This window comes from Macrotis lagotis, chromosome X, assembly GCF_037893015.1.
Source record: "Macrotis lagotis isolate mMagLag1 chromosome X, bilby.v1.9.chrom.fasta, whole genome shotgun sequence".
NCBI classification, from domain to species: domain Eukaryota; kingdom Metazoa; phylum Chordata; class Mammalia; order Peramelemorphia; family Peramelidae; genus Macrotis; species Macrotis lagotis.
The window spans coordinates 88035457-88061463 of record NC_133666.1 but is presented as its reverse complement, the minus strand read 5'-3'; the positions used below and the strand labels follow the sequence as shown (position 1 = coordinate 88061463).

Here is a 26007-nt window from a genome sequence, read left to right as displayed (position 1 = left end):
CTAAAACTGGTATTTTCAAAAGAATTCATTCCTAAGCAAGAAACTTCTCCAAATTATTTGTTTAAAGATCAAGAATTGCTGGCAAGGACTATATTAAAAACATGATCACATGGAAATTTCTCCCCATACTGATTTATCAACATTGGTGAAGTATTGAGAATAGTTCATTGGAGGTTTTATGGATATTCTTTAAGAGTTACTGTTTTATACATGTTTTACACAAAAATACAAACACACTTTTTTATCCTTCCAGCTACTAGGGAAAAATACCTAGTACCACACCCAAGGGCCATCAGTCACTTTCTGTGCCAACTTCTGAATTAAAAGATGCTGAAAGCTAGAACTTCAGGAAAACTCACATGTAGAATGTCTTTGAGGTCACCTCTGGCTTCCACCAAATGCATGCTCAAAGACTCTACAACAGCTTTGCCAACCCTTTACTTTCTATAGTTTATTCAGCATGGATTAGAGTGCTAATGAAAATTATTTTTTTTGTTCAATGTCTGACTAGTTGTGACCTCATTTGGGGTTTTCTTGGCAAAGATACTGGAGTGATTTGCCATTTCCCGCTCTAGTTCATTTTACAGATGAGGAAACTGACTTGCCCAGGGTTACACAGCTAGTATCTGAGGCTGAATTTGAATTTAGGTCCTCTTGATTTCAAGTTATATTCACTGTGCCAGCTAGCAGCTTAAAATAGCTTTGTGTGGTTCCTCCTAGTGAACACAAATGGGTGGAGAAGCAGGAATAAGTGAATGAAATGAGATAATGGTGGTAGTCTTTTCCATTCTTCTTATTTGCACAAGTGGCTGGGAAGTCTTTGTTTTAACTCTTAGTCATTTGGTATTACTTATTCTTGTATACCCTGGACAAGTCACTTTACCCTATTGCCTCAGTTTCCTAATTTGTAAAATGGGATAAAGAAATGGCAAACCACTAAAGCATCTCTGCCCAAAGAACCCCAAATAGGGTCATGAAGGGTCAGCCAAGACTCTACAACCATTAATGGCAACAATACTTGGTCCTCGTAATGATGCTGATGCTGATGTTTGTCCTTTGATGTTGTAATCCTCACAACCACTCTGTGAGGCAGGTAGGCTATGCCATATTACATACTCATTATACAGATGAGGGGACAGATTTAGAGAACTTTTAAGGGACTTGTTCAGGTCACATGGCTAGGTGGCAGCAATGCTAGATTGTAACCTGGGCCTTTTTAAATTCCAAGTTCAGGGTTCTCTTCATTCTACTGGGCAATGTTACTGGCTTCTCATAATAAAGCATCTCCACTTGAGATTTCATTTCAAATATTTTAAATGAGTCCTTTGATATTAATGAAATATATTTAAAGGGGATTGGAGGGACTATAGGAAAGGTAATTGGCTCCCATAAGTTTCTAGATCAATTACATTTAACTTTATTTATAACAAAACTTTTGGATTTTTTCTGGGAAATGGAAGGAATATGTTGGGAAATTTAGGAAGATAAAAGATAGCAATAAGGTCACAGAGTTGCCATCCTGCCATTTTAATAACTTCTGAGCCAATCACAGAAAATACAGAGTTATAATTACACAAAATTATGAATCATGACAGAATTTAGATTGCGGAAATAAATGTTCTTTCTCATCAAATAAGGATTCCATGCTGACAAATCCCTTGTAGTTCCCACTACTGAATCATCCATCAGCTGGCATGTGAGTCTCCTTAGTTGAGTCCCTGGGGAGTTTGATTCATCCTGTTTAACTTCCTAAGAACACATTAGTGTCCAGTGGTAATGCAGAGTATGGCTAACTTTCTCTTTTGTGGATATTGTCTGAGAATAGAGACCGGTCTGTAGAGACGGGATAAGAATGGCATCCAGAAAATGGTCTACAAGAGTTGATCAACTTCATACTATGAATGTGCAATTATTCCATGAGAAATTTGAATGTTTCTCTTTAATAGGTTATGACTGAGGAAATGAAACATCTTGACAGTGATTGTAAGAAAAAGGAAATATTTTAATATAAATCTGACTTTTGGAAAGAAAAACAAAGGTAAAAATGACTGAAGGTAGCTACATTCTGAGATCATTTTTAAGTGCAGCAAAACCATTGCTGAAGTAAACCATGTTTTATTCTTTGCGAAGAACCATACTTTCATCTGAAAATATCATTTAAAAAATTTTAATTAATTTTTTTAAAATTTTCGTGGCTACAAGTTCTTTAAAGTGGTTTTAAACTTTCAACATTTGAAATTCTCTCAAAGTCCTTATAGATTAAAATTTTGCTTTTAAATGACCTTAAATGTTTTTTCTTCTCCAACTTATTAGTTCAAATTCAGTATAGTCATATTAAGAAACAAACTAATTCCACCTACACATAAGGATTTAAGTGTGGATGACACCTTCCTCTGATGGTACAAATGACATCATTCCAATGTCAGAATGTCATCTTTGTTATCTCATGAGGTTTTTTTTTTTTTGTTTGTTTGTTTTTTGGTCTGTTGCTGGACAGATCCTCCAGCTGGTAATTTCTTTCCTGAAAGTTAGTGGAAGGTTGCTGTTGGTGGTGGTGGGGAGGATTCACCACTTAGAAAAGATTTAGCTATCTAGATCTAGTTGCATTAATTCAGTGTGGCAGCTTGTCACTCACTAAGAGCAAATCAAGTCTGTTTAGCTGATTGGTAGAAAATACATATTTCATTAAAAGAAAACCTTCCTATTTTTTGAGTGGTAGTGAAAATAGAAGCATTGTAGGATAATTTTCGTTGTACACTTATTTCAGTTCAGTCTGACTCTTTCTGACATGCAAGGATACTGGTATGATTTGCCATTTCCTTCTCCAGCACATTTTACAGATGAAGCAACTGAAGCAAAAAAAGTATCAAGTGACTTATCCACTTGATTAGTTTCTGAAACTGGATTTAAATTCAGGAAGATGAGTTTAGTTGACTCAGGGCTCTATTCAGTATACCACCTTTCTGCCTTTATAGGCTAATTACATGGTCTGCAAGTATTTCTCCTTTCCCCAGGAGACTGACAGAATTACCAAAGATAGAGGCAAAATCTAAAATAAACTTTTTCATTAAAAAATTAGACTTGGCCTTTTGCTCCAAGCTGTAGTGAGTGGCTGTGCAGGCGGCAATGACTTCTCCGACTTTTGGCCCTCTCTCACCAGCTTTCTCCTCCTAACTCTAGCTCCTTCTCTCACTGCAACCATGACAGAACAAGCCATCTCCTTCGCCAAGGACTTCTTGGCCGGCAGCATCACCACCGCCATCTCCAAGACCGCGGTGGCCCCCATTGAGAGAGTCAAGCTGCTGTTGCAGGTGCAGCATGCAAGTAAACAAATTTCTGCAGATAAGCAGTACAAAGGCATTATGGACTGTATAGTCCAGATTCAAAAGGAACAAGGGATGCTTTCTTTCTTGGCGGGGCAACTTAGCAAATGTCATCAGATATTTCCCCATCCAGGCCCTTAACTTTGCCTTTAAGGATAGGTATAAGCAGGTGTTTTGGGGAGGAGTAGACAAGCACACACAATTTTGGAGGTATTTTGTCTCTGGTGGTGCAGCTGGAGCCACTTCTTTATGCTTTGTCTATCCCTTGGATTTTGCAAGAACCTGCTTCGCAGCTGATGTTGGCAAGTCTGGCACTGAAAGAGAATTCAAAGGCCTGGGAGACTGCCTTGTGAAAATCACCAAGTCTGATGGAATTCGGGGCTTGTATCAAGGTTTTAATATCTCAGTTCAGGGCATCATTATTTATAGAGCAGCCTAATTTGGAATCTATGATATGGCAAAAGTTATGCTCCCAGATCTGAAGAACACTCACATTGTGGTAAGCTGGATGATTGCACAAACAGTGATTGTTGTAGCAGGTGTGGTCTCCTATCCTTTTGATACGGTAAGGCTGTGAATGAAGATGCAGTCTGGACACAAAGGAGCTAATATCATGTACACTTGTACAATTGACTGCTGGAGGAAAATCGCTAAAGATGAGGGTGGCAAAGCTTTCTTCAAGAGTGCTTGGTCCAATGTTCTGAGAGGCATGGGTGGAGCTTTCATGCTTGTCCTGTATGATGAATTGAAGAAAGTAATCTAAGAACAGCCTAACTAAAAATGGAACCAGTAAATATAGATCATGTAGAATACTTAACCATATTTAGCATTTTTGGACCATTGACCTTCAAGAAATTCCTGTTGTCTTTTTATTCAGGCCAGATCATACTTGTAGAAGAGCCAAGAACAGCTCTTAGAAAAAGGGACTAATTTATTGTGATCCATTATTCACACAATGGAACTGATGATTTTTCTACATATTGATTATATTGGTTTTTCGGAAAATAACAGTTACTGTGGGTCCAAGAAAGCAGATCAACTTAGACCATCTAGTTTAAATGCTCTTTTGTAGGACCATACATTTGTGTTTAAGTATTTATTTTAAAAAAATGTTTCCCATTTGTACTTAAGCACTATATATACTATTTTGCACAGCTGACTATTTGGCAGTTATGATGCTCTGTGTTGGACATTCTGCTGTAAAACAATAAATACACAGAAGACTCTAAAATTAGACTTGGAAGTTTTTAATTAAATATTATGTAAATAGTACATGCACACATATGAAGCTCCAACTAGATATATGATTGTGTGCATATATACACACACATATAGAAAATATCTCTATGCCACCATATTGACCTGTGATCTTTGAGTTGGGCTGATAGCATTTTTGATCTAACCCTAGGATTGAAATCATTTTAGGGTAATCCTTCAAATTTCCCCTCCATTGGAACATTGGTAACTTGTAATAACTTAATTGTCTAGGGCTGCTGGGACGGGGGGGGGGGGGGGGGGGGGGGGGGGGGGGGGGAATCACCCACAATTACCTGGAACTTGGATCTTCCTTTTCACTAAACCATGTGGCTTGTCATCACTTATGACAAATGTATAGACATATATACACATACACCTCTCCCCAACTATAGGTATATCACTATATGGATATGTATATTTATTCACATGAATACATGCATGCATACATGTATATTTACACATGTATCCACAGATATATATATATATATATATATATATATATATATATATATGGATAGTAAGCATGATATTCAGATATATGCCCCTTGGTTGTGTATCTATGACCTATGAATTTTTTTAAAGTCTCAGAACAAAATCTGACCACCCTCTGCTAGGATCCCTGAGAAGCTGAATGCCCTGATTATAGGGTTTGAGTTAGACTAAGGAAGGGGGGAGATTTCACTCAGTTCACTACCCAACAAAAGAAATGCTAAAAGGGTAGGTAGCCCTAAGGCACCTTGCTTCTTTTCTTCTGGTTGCCTTTTCCCCCCTCCCAGATCTTCACACCAGCCCTTTGGCAATCTGTACTACCATCCTAGAGAAAGATAAAATAAGTTAGATCTTCCTATGAACAACTAACTTTTCACTATTCTGAAACAAAAATGCAATTTAAGAAAAAAAATATAAAAATACAAAAACCTTATGATTGTTATTCTATTCCCAAAATGTTTTCCAATCTGAACAGAAGACTATATAGATTAAGTCCTCAGTAAGGTTTTTAATAATATGTTACAGTACAGAAAAACATTAAAATATATGATTCCTGAAAGCATGCCTATTATTTTGTTATTTATTTTAGCAATGATGCATACAGCAAAAGTCAAAACATAAAGTTCTTTATAGGAAAAAGCAGATATATTTTCTTAAAAAACCTGATAAAAAGGTAAGATAAATTTCAGGGTTTACATGCCACATTTGCAATTTTGAGAACTCATCATGAGCAAACATCAGGGGCAGAAAATTTTTGCACAGTCACTGTTATGAGAGATCATGCATATGGAAAAAATTGAATGTTTTGAGTTAATAGTTACTAATTTTCTGTCAAGTAATTAAGATTTAAAAATTCAATTCTATAGTCTCCCTTCTCCCCTTCCCCCCAATTTTTTTTGCTTTTGATCTGTTTTGGGGTTTTTTTGCATGTAAATAAGAATTTGCATCCATACAATAGTTCAGCGACTGAGGAAGAAAGAGGTAGATTTTGAGGATCTCTCATCTCAAATGCAGGAGTCACTAAATAATTACACCAGGGGTCTCCCCACTCACTCCCCTGATGAAAGACTAGATATGCTCCTACTCATGATAGTAAATTAAAACAATTGATTACAGACAAGTAAAGCATAGGTGAATTAAACACAAGACAAACCTGAGAATCCTACCAAAGAAAGAAAAACAGGAACTACATTACTAGAAGTTGCTTAAAGAAATATAGGCTATTTTCCGAGATCCTCTGTACCTTAGAAAGATGAACTTTGTGCATTTGTAGTCTCCAGTTACATGATATAATACAATCGTACATTGTACATTCCATGAATATAAAACTTTGGCATAATTTTTTAAAATGTTTTTTTTGGGGTAAAATGGGAATGGAAAAAGATTTTTAAAGACTTTTCACCTTTCCCAAATACCCTGTTCTAGAGTTGTGCAATGGCCTAAGGCAGGAGATTTGTTGGGGTTCCTCACTTTTATTCTCCCACATAGAAGGAAGACTCAACCAATGAAATGAAGTTAGTGTTAAGAGGGGGTAAAATCCACCTCTTCAACAATGCATGCAGGCTAATATGTTTGAAGAATATTAATCAAAGTCAGTGATGAGAATATTTCCAGACACTTACCTTGATCATCTAAGTTTTAAATGTTAAAAGAGAGAGGAAAACCATGTAAAAACCAGAAATCTTAGAGTTAACTGAGAAGGAGAAAGGAATAATCTCATTTGACTCTTCCAGGTCCAAAGACAATTGTACCTGTCCACCCATTACCACAGACCCATCCTGCATAGAGCAGCCAAGTAAATTGAAGGTTGATTACTCTCAGATAGCACATACTCTTCAGGGTTACTGTTTTTACCCATGAGATTTAGGGCTAGATGTGGTCTTGTGCATGTATGCCTGATACATAGATCCTCCCTATCAGTTTTTCCTTCTTCCAGCTCAAACACAAAATAAAACAAAAAACAGAAAAGGACTTCCCCTCAAAAAACACAACTTTTCATTCAAAGTCCCAAGGAATATTTATTTTCATTATTTCGAGACATGATGAGTCTCCATCCTTAGTTGAACATTTATCCAAGCATGTCTGCAACCATTCTGGAAGAGGAGGAGACAGGATATCCAGTAGGTTTTCTTCCACAAGTACACAACACCACTTCAGGGATGGGCATGCTTCCAACTCTGGAGGAAGGACCTCCAGGTGGTTTCCAATGAGTTCTAATTGTACTAGGTTTGTCAACTCCCCACTGAGTGGGGACAGAGTTATTAAGGTACTCCTCCCTAAGAGTAAGGTCTGCAGCTTTTTGCACTGAAACAATCCACTTGGCAGCGTTTCAATCTAAGAAGAAAAAAGAAGACATGGTAACTGAAGGCTTAGTTCATGGAGGGAGAGTCTCCTTTGCTATCACCCAATGCTCCAAAAAAAAGATACCACCTAGAAGAGCCCTAAGGCTTAAGAGGTACCTTAACTTGAGGTCTGGAAACTTTTTAAAAATATTATGTATTTCAATAGTTGAATTTCAATTGGTTTTCTTTGCAATCTTTTGTATTTTACTTTATCCATCCGAAAAAAAGGAAATGGGAGTACATTTCTGTCATTAGTCTCCTGAACATATTCTGTGTCCCAGACTTAGGCAGGATTTCTGGTTATTCTCCATAAGTTATTCCACTTCCTGCCCTAATGATTTTGCAAGGCTGACCCTCATTCCGGAATGTATTTCATCAGTCTCAGAGTGAGTGTAAATGGCAATTGTTTCTGTTTTGGCCAGAAACTGTGAGTCTTCCCCTGCCCCAGGTAATTTTTTTTTCTTCTGATTAGGTAAGAGAGACCATTGTTTGTCTCGTTTCTTCTTTTTCTTTTTTTTTGTTAAAGTTGTAACTTATTTCTTTTCTCACTTAAGCTTTTATTTTACTACTACTCTCATTAAAAATATTTTTTTCCAATTACATATGTAGTTTTTAACATTCATTTTTATAGGATTATTTCAAATTTTTCTTCCTCCTTCCATCCCCCTACCCATGATAATAAGCAATCTGGTAAGACATATATACATATATATATATATATATATATATATATATATATATATATATACATATAATCATGTTAAATATGTTTCCACATTAGTCATGTTGTGAAAGTATCAGAACAAAAAGGAAAAACTCATGAGAAAGAAAAAAAAACAGAAAAACACCAAAAATGTGAAAATAGTATGCTTTGATACACATTCAGATGCCATGCTTCTTTTATGTATGTGGATAGTGTTTTCCATCGTGAGTCTTTTGGAATTGTCTTAAGAGATGATTGTAGGTGGAGCCAAAATGGCAGAGTGAAGGCAGCATTTCCAAGGAACTCCTTCCCCCCAAAACTCCAAAAGCCAAAAAATTATGACTCTAGCCAAATTTTAGAGGGGCAGAACTCACAGAAAGATTGAGTAATACATTTGCGCAGTCCATGATAACTTGGAGGTTCCATGGGAAAGCTGTGTTTTAGGGAGACCAGGGGTTGGAAAAAGTCCCAGTTTCAGCACAGCTCCAGAATAGCTTGAAGAGGTGGGTAGAGAATTTTTTCTACACTAGAATGAGCATGGAGTGAGAAGCAATGCTGCAGAATCTGCAACAAGAATCTGGAGAAACCAGCCTGAACCCCCAGAGCAAAGCCCACAGATGGTAAGGGGTTCAGGGAAGACTGCAGAGATTTATCTGCTCTCCCTCGGGTTAGGAATCTGCTTCTAGCCCACACTCAGATACAGGTTGCAGTTTGGGCTTCCATACTAAGCAGCCAAGTAGGACCCCTCCTTTACAACTCCAGGGCAGAGGGAAGTGTGGGGGTCAGCTACATATCAGAGAGAGTATAAGACCTTGGAGGAATAAAGGTCCCAGCGGGGTGTCCCAAAAAAACCCTAAAGCCTTGGAAATGCTGTAAATTGGTCTTGGGCTAATGAAATGAGTAAAAAACAGAAAAAAAAAGAATCTGACCATAGAGAATTACTTTAATCCCATGGAAGATCAAAACACATACTCAGATGACAACAAAAATCTAAGCTTCTGTATCCAAAACCTCCAAGAGAAACAGAAAATGGGCTCAGACTATGGATGAGCTCAAAAAAGACTTTGAAAAGCAATCAAGGGAGGTGGAGGAAAAATTGGGAGGAAAAATGAGAGCAATGCAGATAAATCATAAAAACCAAATCTATAGCTTGGTGAAAGAAATACAAAAAATATTGAAGAAAATAATATGTTAAAAACCTGTTTAGTCCTAATGGAAAAAAAAGTAAAACAAAAGGCAAATGAGGAGAAGAATGCCTTCAAAAGCAGAATGGGCCAGCTGGAAAAGGAGATAAAAAAAGCTCTCTGAAGAAAATAACTCCTTCAAATGAAGAATGGAACTAAAGAAAGCTGATGACTTTGCAAGAAATCAGGATGAAATAAAATGCTTCCAAAAAAGCCAAAAATTAGAAGAAAATGTAAAATATCTCACTGGCAAAACAACTGACCTCAAAAACAAATCCAGAAGAAATAATTTAAAAATTATTGGGCTATCTGAAAGCCATGATCAGGAGAAGAGCCTAGACTTCATTTTTCAAGAAACAATACAGCAAAATTGCCCTGAGATCCTAGAAGCAGAAGGTAAAATAGAAATTGAGGGAATTCACTGGTCACCTCCTGAAAGAGATGCCAAAAGAAAAACTTCCAGGGATATTATAGCCAAATTCCCAAACTCCCAAATCAAAGAGAAAATTCTAAAAGCTGCCATAAACAATCAATTCAGCTACAGAGGCTCCATAGTCAGGATTACACAGGATCTGGCAGTATCTATATTAAGGGCTCTTAGGGATTGGAATGTGATATTCCACAAGGCAAAAGATCTTGGTTTCAACTGAGAATCAACTACCCAGAAAAACTGAACATCCTCTTTCAGGGGAAAAGATGGACTTTCAATGAAACAGAGAACTTTCAGACTTTCCTATTGAAACAAGCAGAGTTGAACAGAAAGGTTGATCTGCAAGTACAGGACTCTGGTGAACCATAGAGGGAGTGGATAAGAATGATTAACTATATGGAACTTGATGATGTTGAACTGTTTGTATTCCTGCATGGGAAGAAGGTGTTGATAACTCATATAAACTTTCTCATTTATAAAAGCTTTGAGAAGGATTCGGGTTCAAATCATCATGACCCTATCTGTTTTTTGTTTTTATTCTTTGCAAACTATTGGAGTAGGTTTCAATTTCCTTCTGTAGGTCATTTTACAGAAGAGGAAATTGAGGCAAACAGGGTCAAGAAGAGTACCCAGGGTCACACAATTAGGAAGTTGTAAGGTCGGATTTGACCTCCAGAATGTGCCCTATGGCACCACCTAGCTTCCTAATCTTGACCTTCCAGTTAATTAACTCAATTTCACACTATCTTCTGTTCTTGAATTTCTTGCCTCCCCCCCATCACAGATCATTTTTTGCCAAACCCTAGTCCTCAATTCCTCCCACCATATGCTCCTTCACTCAGTATTCACATACTGAAACAAGTTAGAAGTCAATGAACTATATTTACTGGGTATCACTACCAATCCTGATCCACTCAACTTCAACTGGGCCCTGGGTGAAGCAAGGCAATACTATTAGTGCTCCCTCACTGATTCACTGTTTCACTCCCCAAAGATGCTACATAAAATTGCTTTTCTCCTCTCAACTACTGACCCTCTCAGTCAAGTGTGATAAGTGATTACGTTTCATTTCTACATTAGTTATGGAAAGATGATAAAAGTAGATTATACCTTATGGAGAAATAACTAGGGGAGATGAGGTAAGAAGCTATAGTTTAGAATCTGAGGAATATTGGCTTACAGGTGTGTAAATATAGCTGGTTTACATCATGCTGGGAGGCAAGGGGAATCTCTCTATAGAGAGGAAGGGGACTGGCATAGGAAGACAAAAGGACCATAGAATTAGCAGGTTAGGTGAATCTGTGAAGGAAGTGGTACCAGCAGTCAGGTTCACACATCAGGGTTATCCCTTTCAAAGTCTGACTACCAGATTGTAGGGAAGGGGAAATTTAAAAAGGAATTTGAACCCAGGCAGGGAGAGAATTGGGTCCTTTGTATAGGACTTTGACCTTGGCAATATCCAGCCAATTAGGGACAAGGACGGGACTTGTGTTTCCAGAGAGCAGATAAAAGGCCCTGATTTCATGTGATATGTGTGTCCCCTCTATTATGCACACTCCTCCTTAAGGATGTTTTAATAAAGGATATGTTTTGGTCCACTTATGATGGTTCTGAGTTCTTGATAAGGTGCTTGTTTCTTACAATAAGAACATCAACTTTTCTTCTTTTTTAACCTCCTCTTAGCTCTTTGCAATAATCTGGCTTTTGACCTCCTCGTTCAACTGATATGCTCTTTCCAAAGTAATTAATTTTCTCTCAATAATTAATTTAATAGTATTTTCTGCTTTCATATTAAAAAAAACTCTTCTATCTTTCTTGTTCTCCCCTAACTCTACTGCTTTCCCTTTGAGATTACCTCCAACATCTCTTGTTTCTACCTAGTTATGTGCATGTTGTTCCCCCCTTAGACTGTGAGCTCTGTGAAGACAGGGGACTGTGTCTTTTTCTAATATTTGCCAGAGTAGTTGCCTAATAGAAGATTGCTGACTTGACTCTGCATTAGAAACTAGGCTGGAATTGGGATAACATCTATGTCTACTAAAGCAAATTTAAGAAGTGAAGGTTACATACAGAGTAATGGAGGGTGTTCAGATGCTTCAGAAGCAGATTCTGAGCTGATTAATCAAAGGATAATGCACCAAGATTTATACCAGGTAGGCAGGGATGGTTCAATATTAGGAAAATGATCAACATAATTGAATATATCAATAACAAAACCAACAGAAATCATATGATTATCTCAATACATGCTGAAAAAATACAACATCTATTGAGAAGGATCAGCATCCTTTCAGGTGCTGAATGGAAGTCAGAATTCTTGACTCTTCTTTCTGATCTTCACCCCTCAAATTCAATCAGGTGTTAAGTTTTGTCAAATCTACCTGCATGATATATCTCAGTCTGTCCTGTTCTCTCTTCTCATATAGCCACCAACTTCTTTTAGACAATAATCTGGTCTAATATCACCATCCTCTTGAGAGACTGTCCTGAATCCAACTTCTCCTGTTCCCCCTCTTTATTTCATTCTCTAATTCAATACCAAGTTATTGTTCCTAAAGCAAATAAATATGATCATGTCACTTCCCCTGATCAAGATGTTCCAGTGTCATTGTCTGGTCCCTTTGACAGAACAATATTCACCCATTTGGTTTAAGGGTCTGCTGTTGGCAAAGATGCTGGAGTAATTTGTCATTTCCTTCTCCAGATGAGGAAACTAAAGGTAATAGGATTCAGTGACTTGTTTAGAGTCACACAGCTAGTAAGTGTATGAGTCTAGATTTGAACTCATGTCTTCCTGACTAGAGGCCTGGCATTCTGTGTACTATGGCACCACTTAGGCATGCCTTTTGTTGCCTTAATGTTCTAAGGAAAGCAGATGTAACTGTTGCACCTCTCAGATGACATTCTATCTCCTCCCTGAGCTTTTGCCTGGGCTGCCCCATGCCTACACTGTGATCTGTATACCTTCATCCTTAACTTCCAAACTCAGCTCCAATGTCATGTGGCAGAAAAAATTCTATTCTGAACTCTTCCCCTTCTTAATTAGTGACCTCTGCCCAGAAATCACTTTATACAATTTCTAGCATATCTGCTCATGGTGTTTTTTCCCATGACTGATACGCAGTAAGTTCTAAATAAATGTTGATTGAATAAATCTTCTGGAGCAGGCCTAGAATTTTCACATTTTCTCACTATTATTTTTTCTTCTGTTTGAGATGAACACAAGTTCCCTGTACTCTTCCCTCCTATTTTTTGAATATCTTTCCCTCGGTTGGACTCCTCCTTTCATGGTCTTTCTCTCCTGCCTTACCTTTTCACAAGTTCCCCAGCATCCTGGCTAGAAAGAAGGTTTCTTACCTATTATCTTCTTAATAAGAGGAGTTTCTATTTACTTAGCAGTTTGAGAAGAACAGTGATTTATTTACCCAAGGTTCCAGACTTTAAGCCTCACCCTCTAAATCCATGCCTAGCAGCTGATCATTCATCCTTGTATCCCCCATTGGACACAGCAGACAAGCCAGAACCTACACAGGAAGGACCTAGGTTTTCCTGAGGGCCAGGATATCTTCCCCCCACACACACACCCACCACACACATCTGCAGCTCACAACCCCATGAAGACTTCAAGGATAAAATGTAGGGAATGGCTGGGAGCACATAAAGGTTAAGTGACTTGAACACAATCACACAGCCATAGCAGAAGCAGGGATCTGAACCTGGGTCTTTCTGGGGCAAGCCCAGCACTCTAACCCCTCTGTCATCCTGCCTCAATATCCACGACACAGAGACACTAGCTAGCTTCGGTTTGGTCAGGGTCTGGGATTTTCTTGGTGTGAGATGTTTTATATGAAAAAATTTACTCTAGAGATGAAGCTGGAAAGTCCTAGGAGTTCAAGAGTTCAATAACCTAGGCAGGGCCACAGAACTGATATAAAGCAAAAGATTCCAGTCCACATATTTCTAACTCCCAGGGCCAGCTCTCTATTCATGATGCCACTTTTTTTCGCATACAGAATATATAGTATCTCCCTACCTGCCTACTTTTCTGCCAATTTATCTGCCTCCTTCCCCTACTTATCTGTCTCCTTAACAGTTTTTTCCCTATCTCTCTCTCTCTCTCTCTCTCTCTCTCTCTCTCTCTCTCTCTCTCTCTCTCTCTCTCCTACTTATCTGCCTTCCCCTTCTATTTCAGTCTCCTTTCCCAACTAGATGCCTTTTCCACCCATCAACACCACCCCCAATTATTTGTCTTTCTCCCCCTACTTGTCTTCTTTCCACTTGCCTCCCTCCTCTCCATCTATTCCTCCTCTACTTCTCTGCTTCTTCCTCATCTGTTTCCCTCTCTTATTTATCTGCCTCCTTCCCTACCTATCTACCTCCCTCCCCTACTTATCTGTCTTCTCTGCTACTTCTCTGCCTCCCTTCCCATCTAATTTGTTTCCTTCCCCACCTGTGTACCTCCCTCCTTCCCTATCAGCTTTTCTCTCCTACTTATCAGCCTCTCTCCCCAGTGATCTGAGCTATCCATCTACTTGCCTGCCTATCTCTCTACATGCACACCTGCCTGTCCATCCACCTAGCTTAGGTGTTAACTACCTGCTTTGGTCTCACAATGATACAAGTTAAGTCATGGAAAATAATGCCAGAATACTGAGAGAGGGAGGGACCCAATACACTTACATAGTTGTCTGAAATTGCAAAATACAACAGATACTTCAGAAACTGGATCTCCTTGGGAATAAAGGTCAGGTTGTTGTAGCTGAGATCCAAGTGGGTCAGTCTGGTGCAAAGGAAGATTTGGAGTGGCATGTTCTCAGTCTTGTTGTGGTCCAGGTAGAGTTGCACAAGTTTGGAAAGGATACTGATCTGGGTAGGAATGTAGGCAATGTGGTTGTGCCAGAGCTTCAAGCATGAAAGGTGCTGGAGATGCTGGAAGCTGATAATTTCTTCAATGGTTTTGAAGAAATGTAAGTTTAATTCATGTAGACTGATGAGGCTGAAAATGGAGTGAGGAAAGTGCTCTAAGTCACAGTTGAGGAGCTCCAGGCTTTTCAGATTTACTATCTTTTTCAAATCATTCAACACCACCAGTTTGCTTCCCTCATTATCAAGGGACAACTTGTGCAACCCAGGCAGCATGTCAGTGATCACTTGGGGGATACCAGATAGTGCTGTCTTCAAGTAAAGTGTCCTCAGGTTCTTGAGATCTTGAAAGCCCAGTATTGGACCCTGAGCCATGCTCAAAGTATCAAACATAATGAAACCAGACACAAAAAAATTCCTTGAGGTTTTCGAGATGAAATATCCAACGGGGAATCTTCCCCCTTTCTGTAAATTTCAAGTGGAGTATTTTCAAATTCTCTTCCAAGAAGCTCAGTGCAGTGTGGTCAATCAGGAGGGAGGAATGATAAATATTCAGTTCTTTGAGATTGACTAGTGTAGAGATGGTGGGGGCAGCTTGACCTCTGGGATCAACGCTAGGGTGAGCACCTCTATTTCGGTCAGCTCAAAGATATTATCAGGGAGCCTGCTCAACATGAAAAGATGGAGTTCCACCTTGTCCTGAAAGTTTTTCACCAGCTTGTTTTTTAGCTTTTCCATCATCCATTCATTACTGAGGTTGATCTGTTTCACTTTGTTTTCACTTACCTCGGAGAGAAATGTGGAAAAGTGTTTGGAGTAGCATGGGTCGTACTGGTCTGCGAGGTGAAGGATGAATGCAAAGTTATCTTTGACATCAGGGATGTCGGTATAATTACTTTTCTCTCTTAAAATCTCAAAGGAGTATTTCTTAAGGGAAGCCCTCAGTATCCACCACAAGCTATATGAAGAAATGAGACCATAGAATAAAACCATAATCATGTCAAATGAAGTGAGCACCTGAAATATCTCTGCTAAGGCAAAGACACAGTGGTAGCATTTATATCCTGTAAAGGCCTGCATGTAAATGGGGCAATCAATTTCTAGGGTGATATAGGTAAAAACATATGGGATATAAGCTTTGATGATGATAAACAAAATGACTTTGATTGTTATCTGCTTTATATATACTCTATAGATGGTGTCCTTCTACTCCACATGCAATCTGAATCTTTTGACTTTTTCAAAGATGGCTTTCACCTGTTTCCCTTCTTTTTTTGTCTAGGATTCTGGTGATTGGGCTTTCAACACTTGATTCCATGTTTGCCTGACCAACAAATTATGAATGATGGCTACCATTGACATTTGTAGTTAATCCATAGGTTGAAAACAGAGCTTTGCCCTTTCTGAAGGGGTTTCTTACAGACTATTCAGCTATGGTTCCTGAAAGGGCTCATGTGGTCCAGGGAGAATCAAAGCACTTATGAAGAATGGAGGCAAAATGCTCAATTCTGGAACTGGTGCTAGGGTAGTGAAGCCAGAAGTTACTGCATGCAGCAAAAATGAGGGTGTGCAAGAGCACCAGGTAAAGGAAAAACTTAGCAAGCAAATGGAGGTGCTTCTCATAGCATACTGCATCAATGTAGGCATATTGCTGATTTTGAAGCTCATTCTGGATCCAGATGGGTGGCATAATTTGGAACAGGGAATTCAAGGAGGTGATGTTGAGTTTAAGCATTTCCAAAGTCGCTCCATGATTGTTGAATTCTAATTTACAGGGAAGGCAGCACAAGATTTTGCTATCACCAAGTTGAAGAGCTCCCGACAATACCAACAACATAATCAGGGTGAGATTGTCCCAGAAGACATCCCACCATGGTCTTAAGATGTGATATGAACACTGGCCATCTGCTATGGATTTGAGCTCTGATAATGAGAGTATGGTGTTCGCTTGGAAGGAGACAACAACAACTGGAAAAGAACAACAAAGAAAATCAGCCAGGCAGGGATCCCCAACATCCACCTCCAAACACATGAGGCTGGCATTTACAGAAACCTTTAAGTTCTAGAGGGGCACTTTACAAATATTTTCTCACTTGATCCTCACATGAAATTGCTTGGTAGGTATGATTATTATTCCCATTTTTGAGATGGAGAAACTGAGTTTAAGGTTAAATCATTGGCCCAGGGTCACACAGCTAGTAAATTGTCAGAAAGTGGATTCGAACTCAAAGTCTTTCTGACTCCAGATCCAGGTATCTCTCTACCGTGCCACCTGACTGCCATAATAACAACTGATAATAAACAGAATTTAAATAGGTTTTTTTTTTAAGTTTTTACAAGGCAGTGGGGTTAAGTGGCTTGTCCAAAGCCACACAGCTAGGTAATTATTAAGTGTCTGAGGCCGGATTTGAACTCAGGTACTCCTGATTCCAGGGCCAGTGCTCTATCCACGGCACCACCTACCCACCCCTTTAAATAGGTTTTTAATGTTTTTAATAAGTGGTCCAAAAATATTATCACCTTTTATCCTCATAACAACTCTGGGAGGTGAGAACTAGTCCCACTCCATTTTACAACTGAGAAAACTGTTAAATGGCCTGGCTAGGATCACACAATTAGTAAATGTTTTGAGGCTGGATTTGAACTTAGGTTTTCCTAACTCCAGGGCATGAACATTTTATCTACTTTCTCTTCCTCTTCTTTTAAATTTTCTTTTTTTTGGTTCTATCTGACTCTTCATGATCCCATTTGGGGTTTTCTTAGCAGAGATACAGGAGTAGTTTGCCCTGTTCTTATCCAGCTCATTTTACAGATGAAAAAACTGAGGTAAACAGAGGGAAGTGGTTTGTCCAGAGTCACCCAGCTAGGAAGTGTCTGAGACCAGATTTGAATTGAGGTAGATGACTCTTCTTGACTCCAGGCCCAGAACGTTATCCACTGCACTGCCTAACTACTTTACTCCATCACCTAGACAAATAAGTTTCTCACCAAACCTTCTTAAGAAGGAATAAGTTGAAAGCAGGTGGATGGGCTGACTGGTGAAAAAGAGACTCAGTTACCTGTTTTTGTTGTTGTTGTTGTTTTACTGGAACTCTCTTGAGGCCATTCCAGGCAAGCCAGGTTCTCTAAAAGGAAGAGACCAGACTTGCCTTGGCCTGCTTAGATCCATATCTGAGCCTCTGTTCAAGCAGAGAAAGGGTAGCATTCAATAAAGGCCTCTTTATCCTCACCAATGTCTATTCAAAGTGAAACTTTTAGAGAAACATGGGCCATACTTTTTTTTTGACAGAATATTTCCATTCTAATTTCTCTTCTTCAAGAAGTCTTAATAAACCCTCAGATTCTGTGGTATGCTACCCCCAGGAAGCCTGACCTTTGATCAATTCAGAGGATCTCCTTTGCTGTGCACAACTCTTTAGAAGCAGTGATTCTCAAATAGAATCTCACTGCTGGGAGGCCTTGGAGTCTGGTTGTTGTTCATGATCTGATAGAGTGACAGGGGTCTCCCTGCTGTGTGTGTGTGTGTGTGTGTGTGTGTGTGTGAATGTGAAAAAAGGACCCCTCCAATAAATCCAGGAGGGATCTGAGAACTTGCACGGGGCAAAAATTTACATCCTTATTTCATTACAAACCATTTCCTTGACCATTCTGTGAATTTTATTTTATATCTTTAAAAAGACTGTTCACAGAGTTTTCCCAGGCCATCAAAAGACATCCAAGAATTCTCATTCTAGGAAAACCTTCCTTCTCAAGGTTTATCAATCCACTAAGCACACATCTCACTTAAACTCCACATCACAGTTCTATTCTCCTTTGATCAAGCTATTTTCAAACCATTTAGTTTCATGTCAAACTTCAAGGTCTTTCCAAGCTGGAGAGCAACAGAATTGGCCACCAAAAGAGATGGAAAAGAGTGACCTGACCTGAGTCAAATAGGTGCACTCTGAGAAATGTCTCCCATGCACAAAATTATCTGCAGCTTTGAAGATGAGACCACTGCTTCTGAGTCACAGATTATGAAAAATGATTAAGTGTTTGCTCTAGTTGGACTGTACTCTATTATTTAAATGGTGAGTTCTCTTTAGGAAAACAAGATGGATTTTCCAGTCCAAAATTAGATTAGAAAGTTATTTGTCTAATTTCGATAGAAAAATGCTCCCTCCCTCCTTTGCTCTGCCTTGCACTTATGTACTAGTTCTTCCAGAATCATTAGTTCCTCCAGACTAAAGACCACAACTCACTGGCATGAAGCAAGATTAGTAAAGTGGTACATAGGATGTCCCATGTCTAAATCTACACATACAGTCTTAATTTGACTGAAGTTTTGAAGAATGGGTGAGTGGAAGATGCAGGATCAGTACTAATTCCCATTGTGACTATGTTCTCAAAGGATAGGTGGTTATAGAGGAGTTGAGATTTGCATCACCTCCACATGGATGAGATCATAACTCCCCTGGAGCCCTAGACTACCATCATTGATGTGGGATTAAAATAATACTACCATTTTGTTTTTCCTTCTTCAAAGCTATTGAGGAGTTCTTGGATGAGATTTAAATGAAGACAAGACTAAAGCAGAAACATAACCAGGGTTCCAAATAATTAGCCTATAATAATAATAATAATAATAATAATAATTATAATAATAATATTGCTAGGAAGGCAAAAGCCTGCAATCAGGTCAGGCTTTTGAAAATGAGAAAAACATAAAAGAAACCAAGAAGAGGAAAAGTAAGTGATAAGACCAATGACCAGAGAAAAAATATGCAGTGCAGATAACAGAAAACTACTCTCACAATGCTAGTCTTCCTTATTAAAAATAATGATCTTCCAAACAGGACAAAGAAGAAAAGAAACAAGTTTTCCTTAAACACCTATCATGTGCCAAACACTGGACTAAGTTCTTTACAAATACTGGCTCATTTGATCCTCATAACAACCCTGGGAGGTAGATACTATTATGATCTCCATTTTACAGATTGGGAAACTGAGGCAGACAGAAATTAAGTGAATTATCCTGTTTATCACTTTGTTGGCTGTTAGTAAACAAATCTGCAAATGAAAAACTGTTAGGAGAAGTAATGAGTAATGAATACAGGGAAAATGAGTATTTTAAAAACTTCAGCAAGCTTGAATGAGGCCAAAACAACAAGATGTATTTTAATAGAGACAAAATGAAAGGCCTGCATGAACTCTATAAGTATAAGATGGAAAGAGGCCTTTATGTTTTAGCTGACTCCATAGAAACCAGCAGAGAAGCTGATTCAATTCTAGGCAACAGAATAGAAGCAGAATGTTCAGTTAAAGAGAGTATACTCTCCACACTGGTCAGGCCATAGCTGGCCATGGGTATCCACTTCTAGTTACCACTGTTCAAGAGTCACTGACAAACTAGATTGTATTTATACAAAAGAACATTCTCTGTGAAATGGTTGAGGACCCTGGGATTTGGTGTGGAGAAGAAAATGCTTTTTAAAAAGGAGAGATGAGGTATAGCAGAGCTGTCTTTGATATCTGAAAGGGTATTATATAGAAGGAACTACAGACTTATTCTGTAAATACAGAAGTGAAGTTGGTACAAGTCAAAAGGGAATAACATCTCTAAAACAGACCAAATACTGATGATGGTAGGCAATACATATTAATTGTTTAACAGTGATTTTACTATTTCCCCATATATTATTTGTGCAAAGGCAGTCCAGATGGAAATGTGCAGTTTTAAATGGTTAAACTTACTACACTGGTAAAAGGGAGAAAAGCAGGTAGACTACTCTCTTCAGTCAGGAGGTCTACACCTTTCTTAGGCATACCATCTCTGACTTTGTCTTCATTCTAGATGGAAAAAAAACAGGCATCTTAAAGCATCAACAATATTTGGAACACATTTATCATTTCTATTGCAAGGTATCCCCTATAAGACAGACTATAGAAAACAAATTTCTACAGTCTTGTTCACTATAAACATTACTCACCTTTTGGGAAAGTTGTTTGCCCAGAGACTTTCCCTGACTTCTATTAAAAACCCATAACAGATGCTGTTATACAAAAGGTCAATCTCATTTCAGGATGTCAAGTTTCTGTACAAGAATTTTTCTGCTTAGTTGCATAGAAAGCTGCACCCATGGACATGTCCCCTCCTTGCTCCCCAGGACATTCTCAGGGGAAGTGAGTCACTTGACCAACACTAGTCTTCAAATGTGTGATCGCTTCATACAGTCTCTGCCCCTCCTGATTTAAGAGCACAAAGGCTAAACTCTATCACTAGAAAATCAACTTCTAGTTAACTAGAAATTCTTGGCCTTGAGTATTTAATCAAGCACATCTGTCCTCGGTAAGTTCTACTCCATGGCAGGAGCCATGCTAACTGGAAGACCCTCCTGGAGAAACTTTTTCAGATTCAGAAAATGGAAACAGGGACTAATTTCTACTTAATGAATAAAGATGCTACTATCATTTCTATATTAAATAGATGCATGTTTTGTGATTTTATTAAGGTTTGGATTCGTTCCTGCAAATGATGCTCTCACTCAGTTAAAAATGAAAGTATTTTAATTATACAAGTAATAGATTGCTTACAATAGCATCCAATACAGCAGATAGTACTTTTATGTATTATCTATTGTTTTTTATGGCAAAGAATTATTAATACTATAATCAAAATAGAAGAGAAAGAGAAAGAAAACATCACCAATTCGGGGAGCACCAACTCTCGAGATATCAGGTCGGGGAACCCCAGTTTTCATTGATCCTCGAGGTCCAAATGGGAGACCAAGTACCCCAGGCAGGACGTCTCCTCCATGGGTGAGATTCCAAAGAGGAGAGGGGACTTACAACTTTTATACCTTTGAGGACAAAGAAGGCTCAGAACCATCTAAGTTGAATGGGATCCAATTCCCTTTTGGCTTCAGGTATAGATTGAATCAATATGTTATTTTTTAAGGAAATGCCATTATGGGGCTGTAAGGTTTATTTTTATTAAATATCAGTATTGGGAGAATAGCCAGTTCCTCCCAATCCTGTTTCGTCTTTCCCAGGGATGGCTAGTTCCTGGGATGTCAGAAATACAGCCAAATCACATAAGGCATACTCCAAATGGTGAGTTCATATACCGGTTCATTGACTCAATTACGGCCTTCATACATATTGAAGAGGCCTTACACTAATAATTTGGTAATTAGGAATTAGGAATTATCAATTCAATGTGACTAAATTTCTTCTAGATAGTTAAATGCTAGGTCAGAAAAGAGTTTCTAGATCCCTAAATATAACTTTGTATTGTTTAATTCAATTAAACAAGTTGTTATTAACTAATAACTTTGCCAAAGGCACAATATGCTAGGGCTTGATGACTGAGTTAAAAATGGATTTCTGAATATGCAGGATTCATTCCCCTGAAAAATTCCATACAATGATATGGCAGTGATCCAGGGGCATTTGTAGCGCTAGAATTGATACCTTGTGACCCTGGGCAAATCACATATCTTTTTACTGTGTCTGCCTGAGTTTTTTCATCTCTAAAATGGGAGATAATAACAGCACCTATTTTCCAGTGCTGTTGTGAGGATTAAATGAGATAATATTTATAAAGTGCTATGCAAACCTTAAAGCATTGTAGAAAAGGAATTATTACTACCCCTCCTATCTCCATTTTCAGAAAGGTCTTCAGAATCATGTGGAAGAAAATTTTGAGACATTTCCATTCCAAATGTTCACAGAGACTTTTTATGCCTAACCCGTGATAGAGATTTCTAAGCTCAAATTGGTGTGATCAGTCTCATTTGGACCCACTGTATATTGAACTTGAGGGAAAATTAGTATCATCTAGAGGTAAAAATCTAGGTCTCCTGCCAAAACTTGGATGTCTAATATTGAGAAGTTTTGTTTTGTTTCGTTTGCAAGGCAATGGGGTAAAATGGCTTGCCCAAGGCCACATAGCTAGGTAATTATTAAGTGTCTAAGGCCAGATTTGAACTCCTGACTCCAGAGCCAGTGCTCTATCCACTATGCCACCTAGCTGCCCAATAGTGAGAAATTTAAAATGCAATGACTATGTTTTGAATTGGTGATTTTTCGCACTCTCCCCATCAAGTAACTGTCTAACTACTAGGAGCATCCTTCCTCTCCCCCTCCTCTCCCCACTCAAAATCCCAGGAGTAATAGGAGTTAGCTTAAAATTTGATCAAGCATTTTTAAAAATTATCTTTAGTAATTCATATTAACTTTTCATATTTGTAGACAATTCAAAGATGTAAAAATCTTGGACATACTATTTCTGGCAATAGTAGCACAAAATCCTATCACTGATTAGTGTAGTGAGAAATATATCAAACTCTTCCCCTTCACTGGTCAGAAATGAAAACAGTTCTTTTTCCTAAAAGCTTGGAAACTAAACAAATTGTAGAGCAAGGCTATCATACTTTACCCACTGAGTAAGGTCATTCTTGAATGACAGGACAAAGTACAGAATGGACAGAAACACATAAGGTCACAACTGAAATTAGCAAGCTAATCTCTTTAATTCACTTGTCCTTGCCCTGTCAGCTTCAGTTCTCTGGTCTAAGTCTAGAACACAAGACTTATCAGCCATTTCCCAGGCAGACAGAAAGATGAAACACTAGATATTATCTAGAAAGCACTTAAATAGTTGGTCCAACAGTAGATGTATGAATATTTACACCAAAATAAATCTACTGTTTAACTAAAAACATTTATTAAGCCCTTAGTAAATACTTAATAACTGCTGATTGACTAGAAGCCTTCCAAGGAACTCAAAGCCCTTTGCAGAGAGGTTAGTTAGTAAATTTTCAGGCCATTGAAAAAGTGATTTTATTTCAGTTATGTGATTGGGGGAAAAAAGAAATCAACCTATGCAGGACAGTTAGAATTGACTGCTAGAATTAACATCAGTTAGACTGTTTACTTTGAGATATTTAGGTCTTTTTTGTAGATTTAAAACAAAAGACACCTCTTTGAAAAGGTCTGCCCATTTTTTTCTCCTAAAGAGAAGTGAGCTCTTTTAAATGAATCCTTGTAAGGAACTGTGTTGTGTCTATCCATTTGTACCCCTTAGAGGATTACTTAAGAGCTTCACTCTGAGGATAGACCACTGCTTCAGTATGGTCAGCTGGATTCTGATGACACCCTTGATTGAGAATGACTGGATTGGGTCAGCTAGGTGGTGCAGTGGATAGAGCACTGGCCCTGGAGTCAGGAGGGCCTGATCTCAAATCCAGCCTCAGATGCTTAATAATTGCCTAGCTGTGTGACCTTGGGCAAGTAATTTATCCCCACTACTTGGCAATAAGAACAACAAAAACTAAAGAGAATGACTGGGGTCAATGGAAGAAGTCAATGTCGTTCAATAGGTTTTTACGAAGTGACTTCTATGTACAATCCTGAGGACTGGAGATCCAAAGACAGCTGGAAAAGAGGAGGAGATACAACATTTACATGGATTCACAATGATAACTAGAATTTGTATACACTTTATAAACATTATTTTAAATAAACAAAATAACTTTGAGGTGGTAGGGGGTCACTAGCAAACAAGGGAAAATGGGGAAATCTTTCAGAGGTGGTGGCACCAGGTGGGAGACCCTGGGAAAAGATGCTGAGGTGGTAGATGAGAGAATCTGCCCAAAAGGTGGCAGACTGGGGCACTGCTGAATTTTAAATAAGGAGTTGTGTGAAACCAACATGGAAAATAAGACCAGAGCCAGGCTGGGAAGAGCTTTAAAAATGCCAAGGCAAAGAGTTTTACTTTTTCCTAGTGGCAAAAGAAGACCAATAAAGATTGTTTTTAAACAGAGAAGTGAGAAAATCAGACCAATATTTTAGGAAGATGATTTTGGCAGCTGCAAGAAGGATGGCCTGGACAAGTCAGTCAGGCAACAAATATTAATCACTTGCCATGTGCTGGGCACTGTGCTTAACACTAAGGACACAAATATAAATAAAAAGAATAATATTTCCTGGCCTCACGATGCTTCTAATCTAAGGGGGAAAGACAAAAGGAAACTGAAAGGGAAAGGGGAAAGAAGACCCCTGTGCTAAATACCCATGGGGCATGCTAGAGAAGTCTAAAGATGTCCTAAAGTGGTAGAAACCCCTTCCATAAATAGAGGACCTAGAGACCACGGCCCTGCTCTCCATAGTCACAGAAGCAGAAGGTATTGATCAGATGTGAATACCAAGCAGGTCAGTGGTGCAGTAGATAGAGCAGTGGACCTAAAATCAGGAGAATCAGAGTTCAAATCCAGCCTTAGACATTTACTAGCTTTGAGATCTTGCGCAAGTCACTTAACCTCTTTTGCCTTGCATGCAGGGCCACCTCCAGTTGCCCTGATTCCCATCTTGTCATATTCAATTCATATGCTTGTCATGGTATCACCTTCCTGATATCATGGTCTTTTTCAAGATCAAAGGGCAAAATATCATTATCACCATCATCACCAATCAGAAACTGAAGAACCAGGTTCAGATCAAACATGAAGCCCAATGAAGCTGCCACTGAAATAGTTCAGGTCAGTATTGGTTATGGCTTGTGGCCTCGTTTGCTACCTTTTCATGTAGCAATCATTAATTCTGGGAAGTCTTATTTTCCATTCATAGAAAATAAGACCAAAGTTATCTAAATTTTCAGCCGTTGAGGATGACTAGCTATAGATTCTAACAGTCAAATAAAATAACTGAACAAAACCATCAATTGATCTCATTTGAACACATGTGAGAATGACTACAGGCAGAGATAAACTTAGCAATGGATTGTGTTGCCTGCCAAAGAAAATGTACTTCAAATTCATCTGGAGCAACAAAAGGTCAAGAATAGCAAGGGAACTGATGAAAAAAAATGTAAAAGGAACTGATGAAAAAATGTAAAGGGAACTGATGAAAAAAATGTAAAGGGAACTGATAAAAAAATGTAAAGGGAACTGATGAAAAAAATGTAAAGGGAACTGAAGAAAAAAAAAAGGTAAAGGAAGGAGGCTTAGATCTACTAGATCCAAAACTATACTATAAAGTGATAATCATCAAAACTGCCTGGTACAGGTTAAGAAATAGAGTAACTGATTGACATTAGCTTCTGGGGTAAGAACTATTTGACAAAAATTGTTGGGGAAACTGGAAAAAGAGTATGGCAAAAACTAGGCATAAGCCCATATCTCATACCCTATAACAAAATAAGGTCCAAATGGGTACAGATTTTAGACATAAAGGGTGACACCACAGATAATTTAATAGACTAAGAAATACTCTATCAGACCTATGGAAAGGGGACACATTTATAACCAAACAAGAAATAGATTACATTATAAATTGCAAAATAAATGATTTTGATATTAAATTAAAACGGTTTTGTACTAATAAAATCAATGTTGCTTAAATTAGAAGGAATGCAGAAAGCTGAGAACCAAGAAGT

At 38.4% G+C, this 26007-nt stretch overlaps 2 pseudogenes; one reads left to right on the top strand and one right to left on the bottom strand.

Annotated features, from left to right (window-relative positions):
• The first annotated feature begins 3200 nt into the window (after nt 1-3200).
• Nucleotides 3201-4086, top strand: LOC141496971 (ADP/ATP translocase 3-like; annotated as a pseudogene).
• Nucleotides 4087-7064: 2978 nt separating this feature from the next.
• LOC141498744 (volume-regulated anion channel subunit LRRC8B-like) overlaps nt 7065-26007 on the bottom strand; it is a 51157-nt pseudogene continuing 32214 nt past the window's right edge.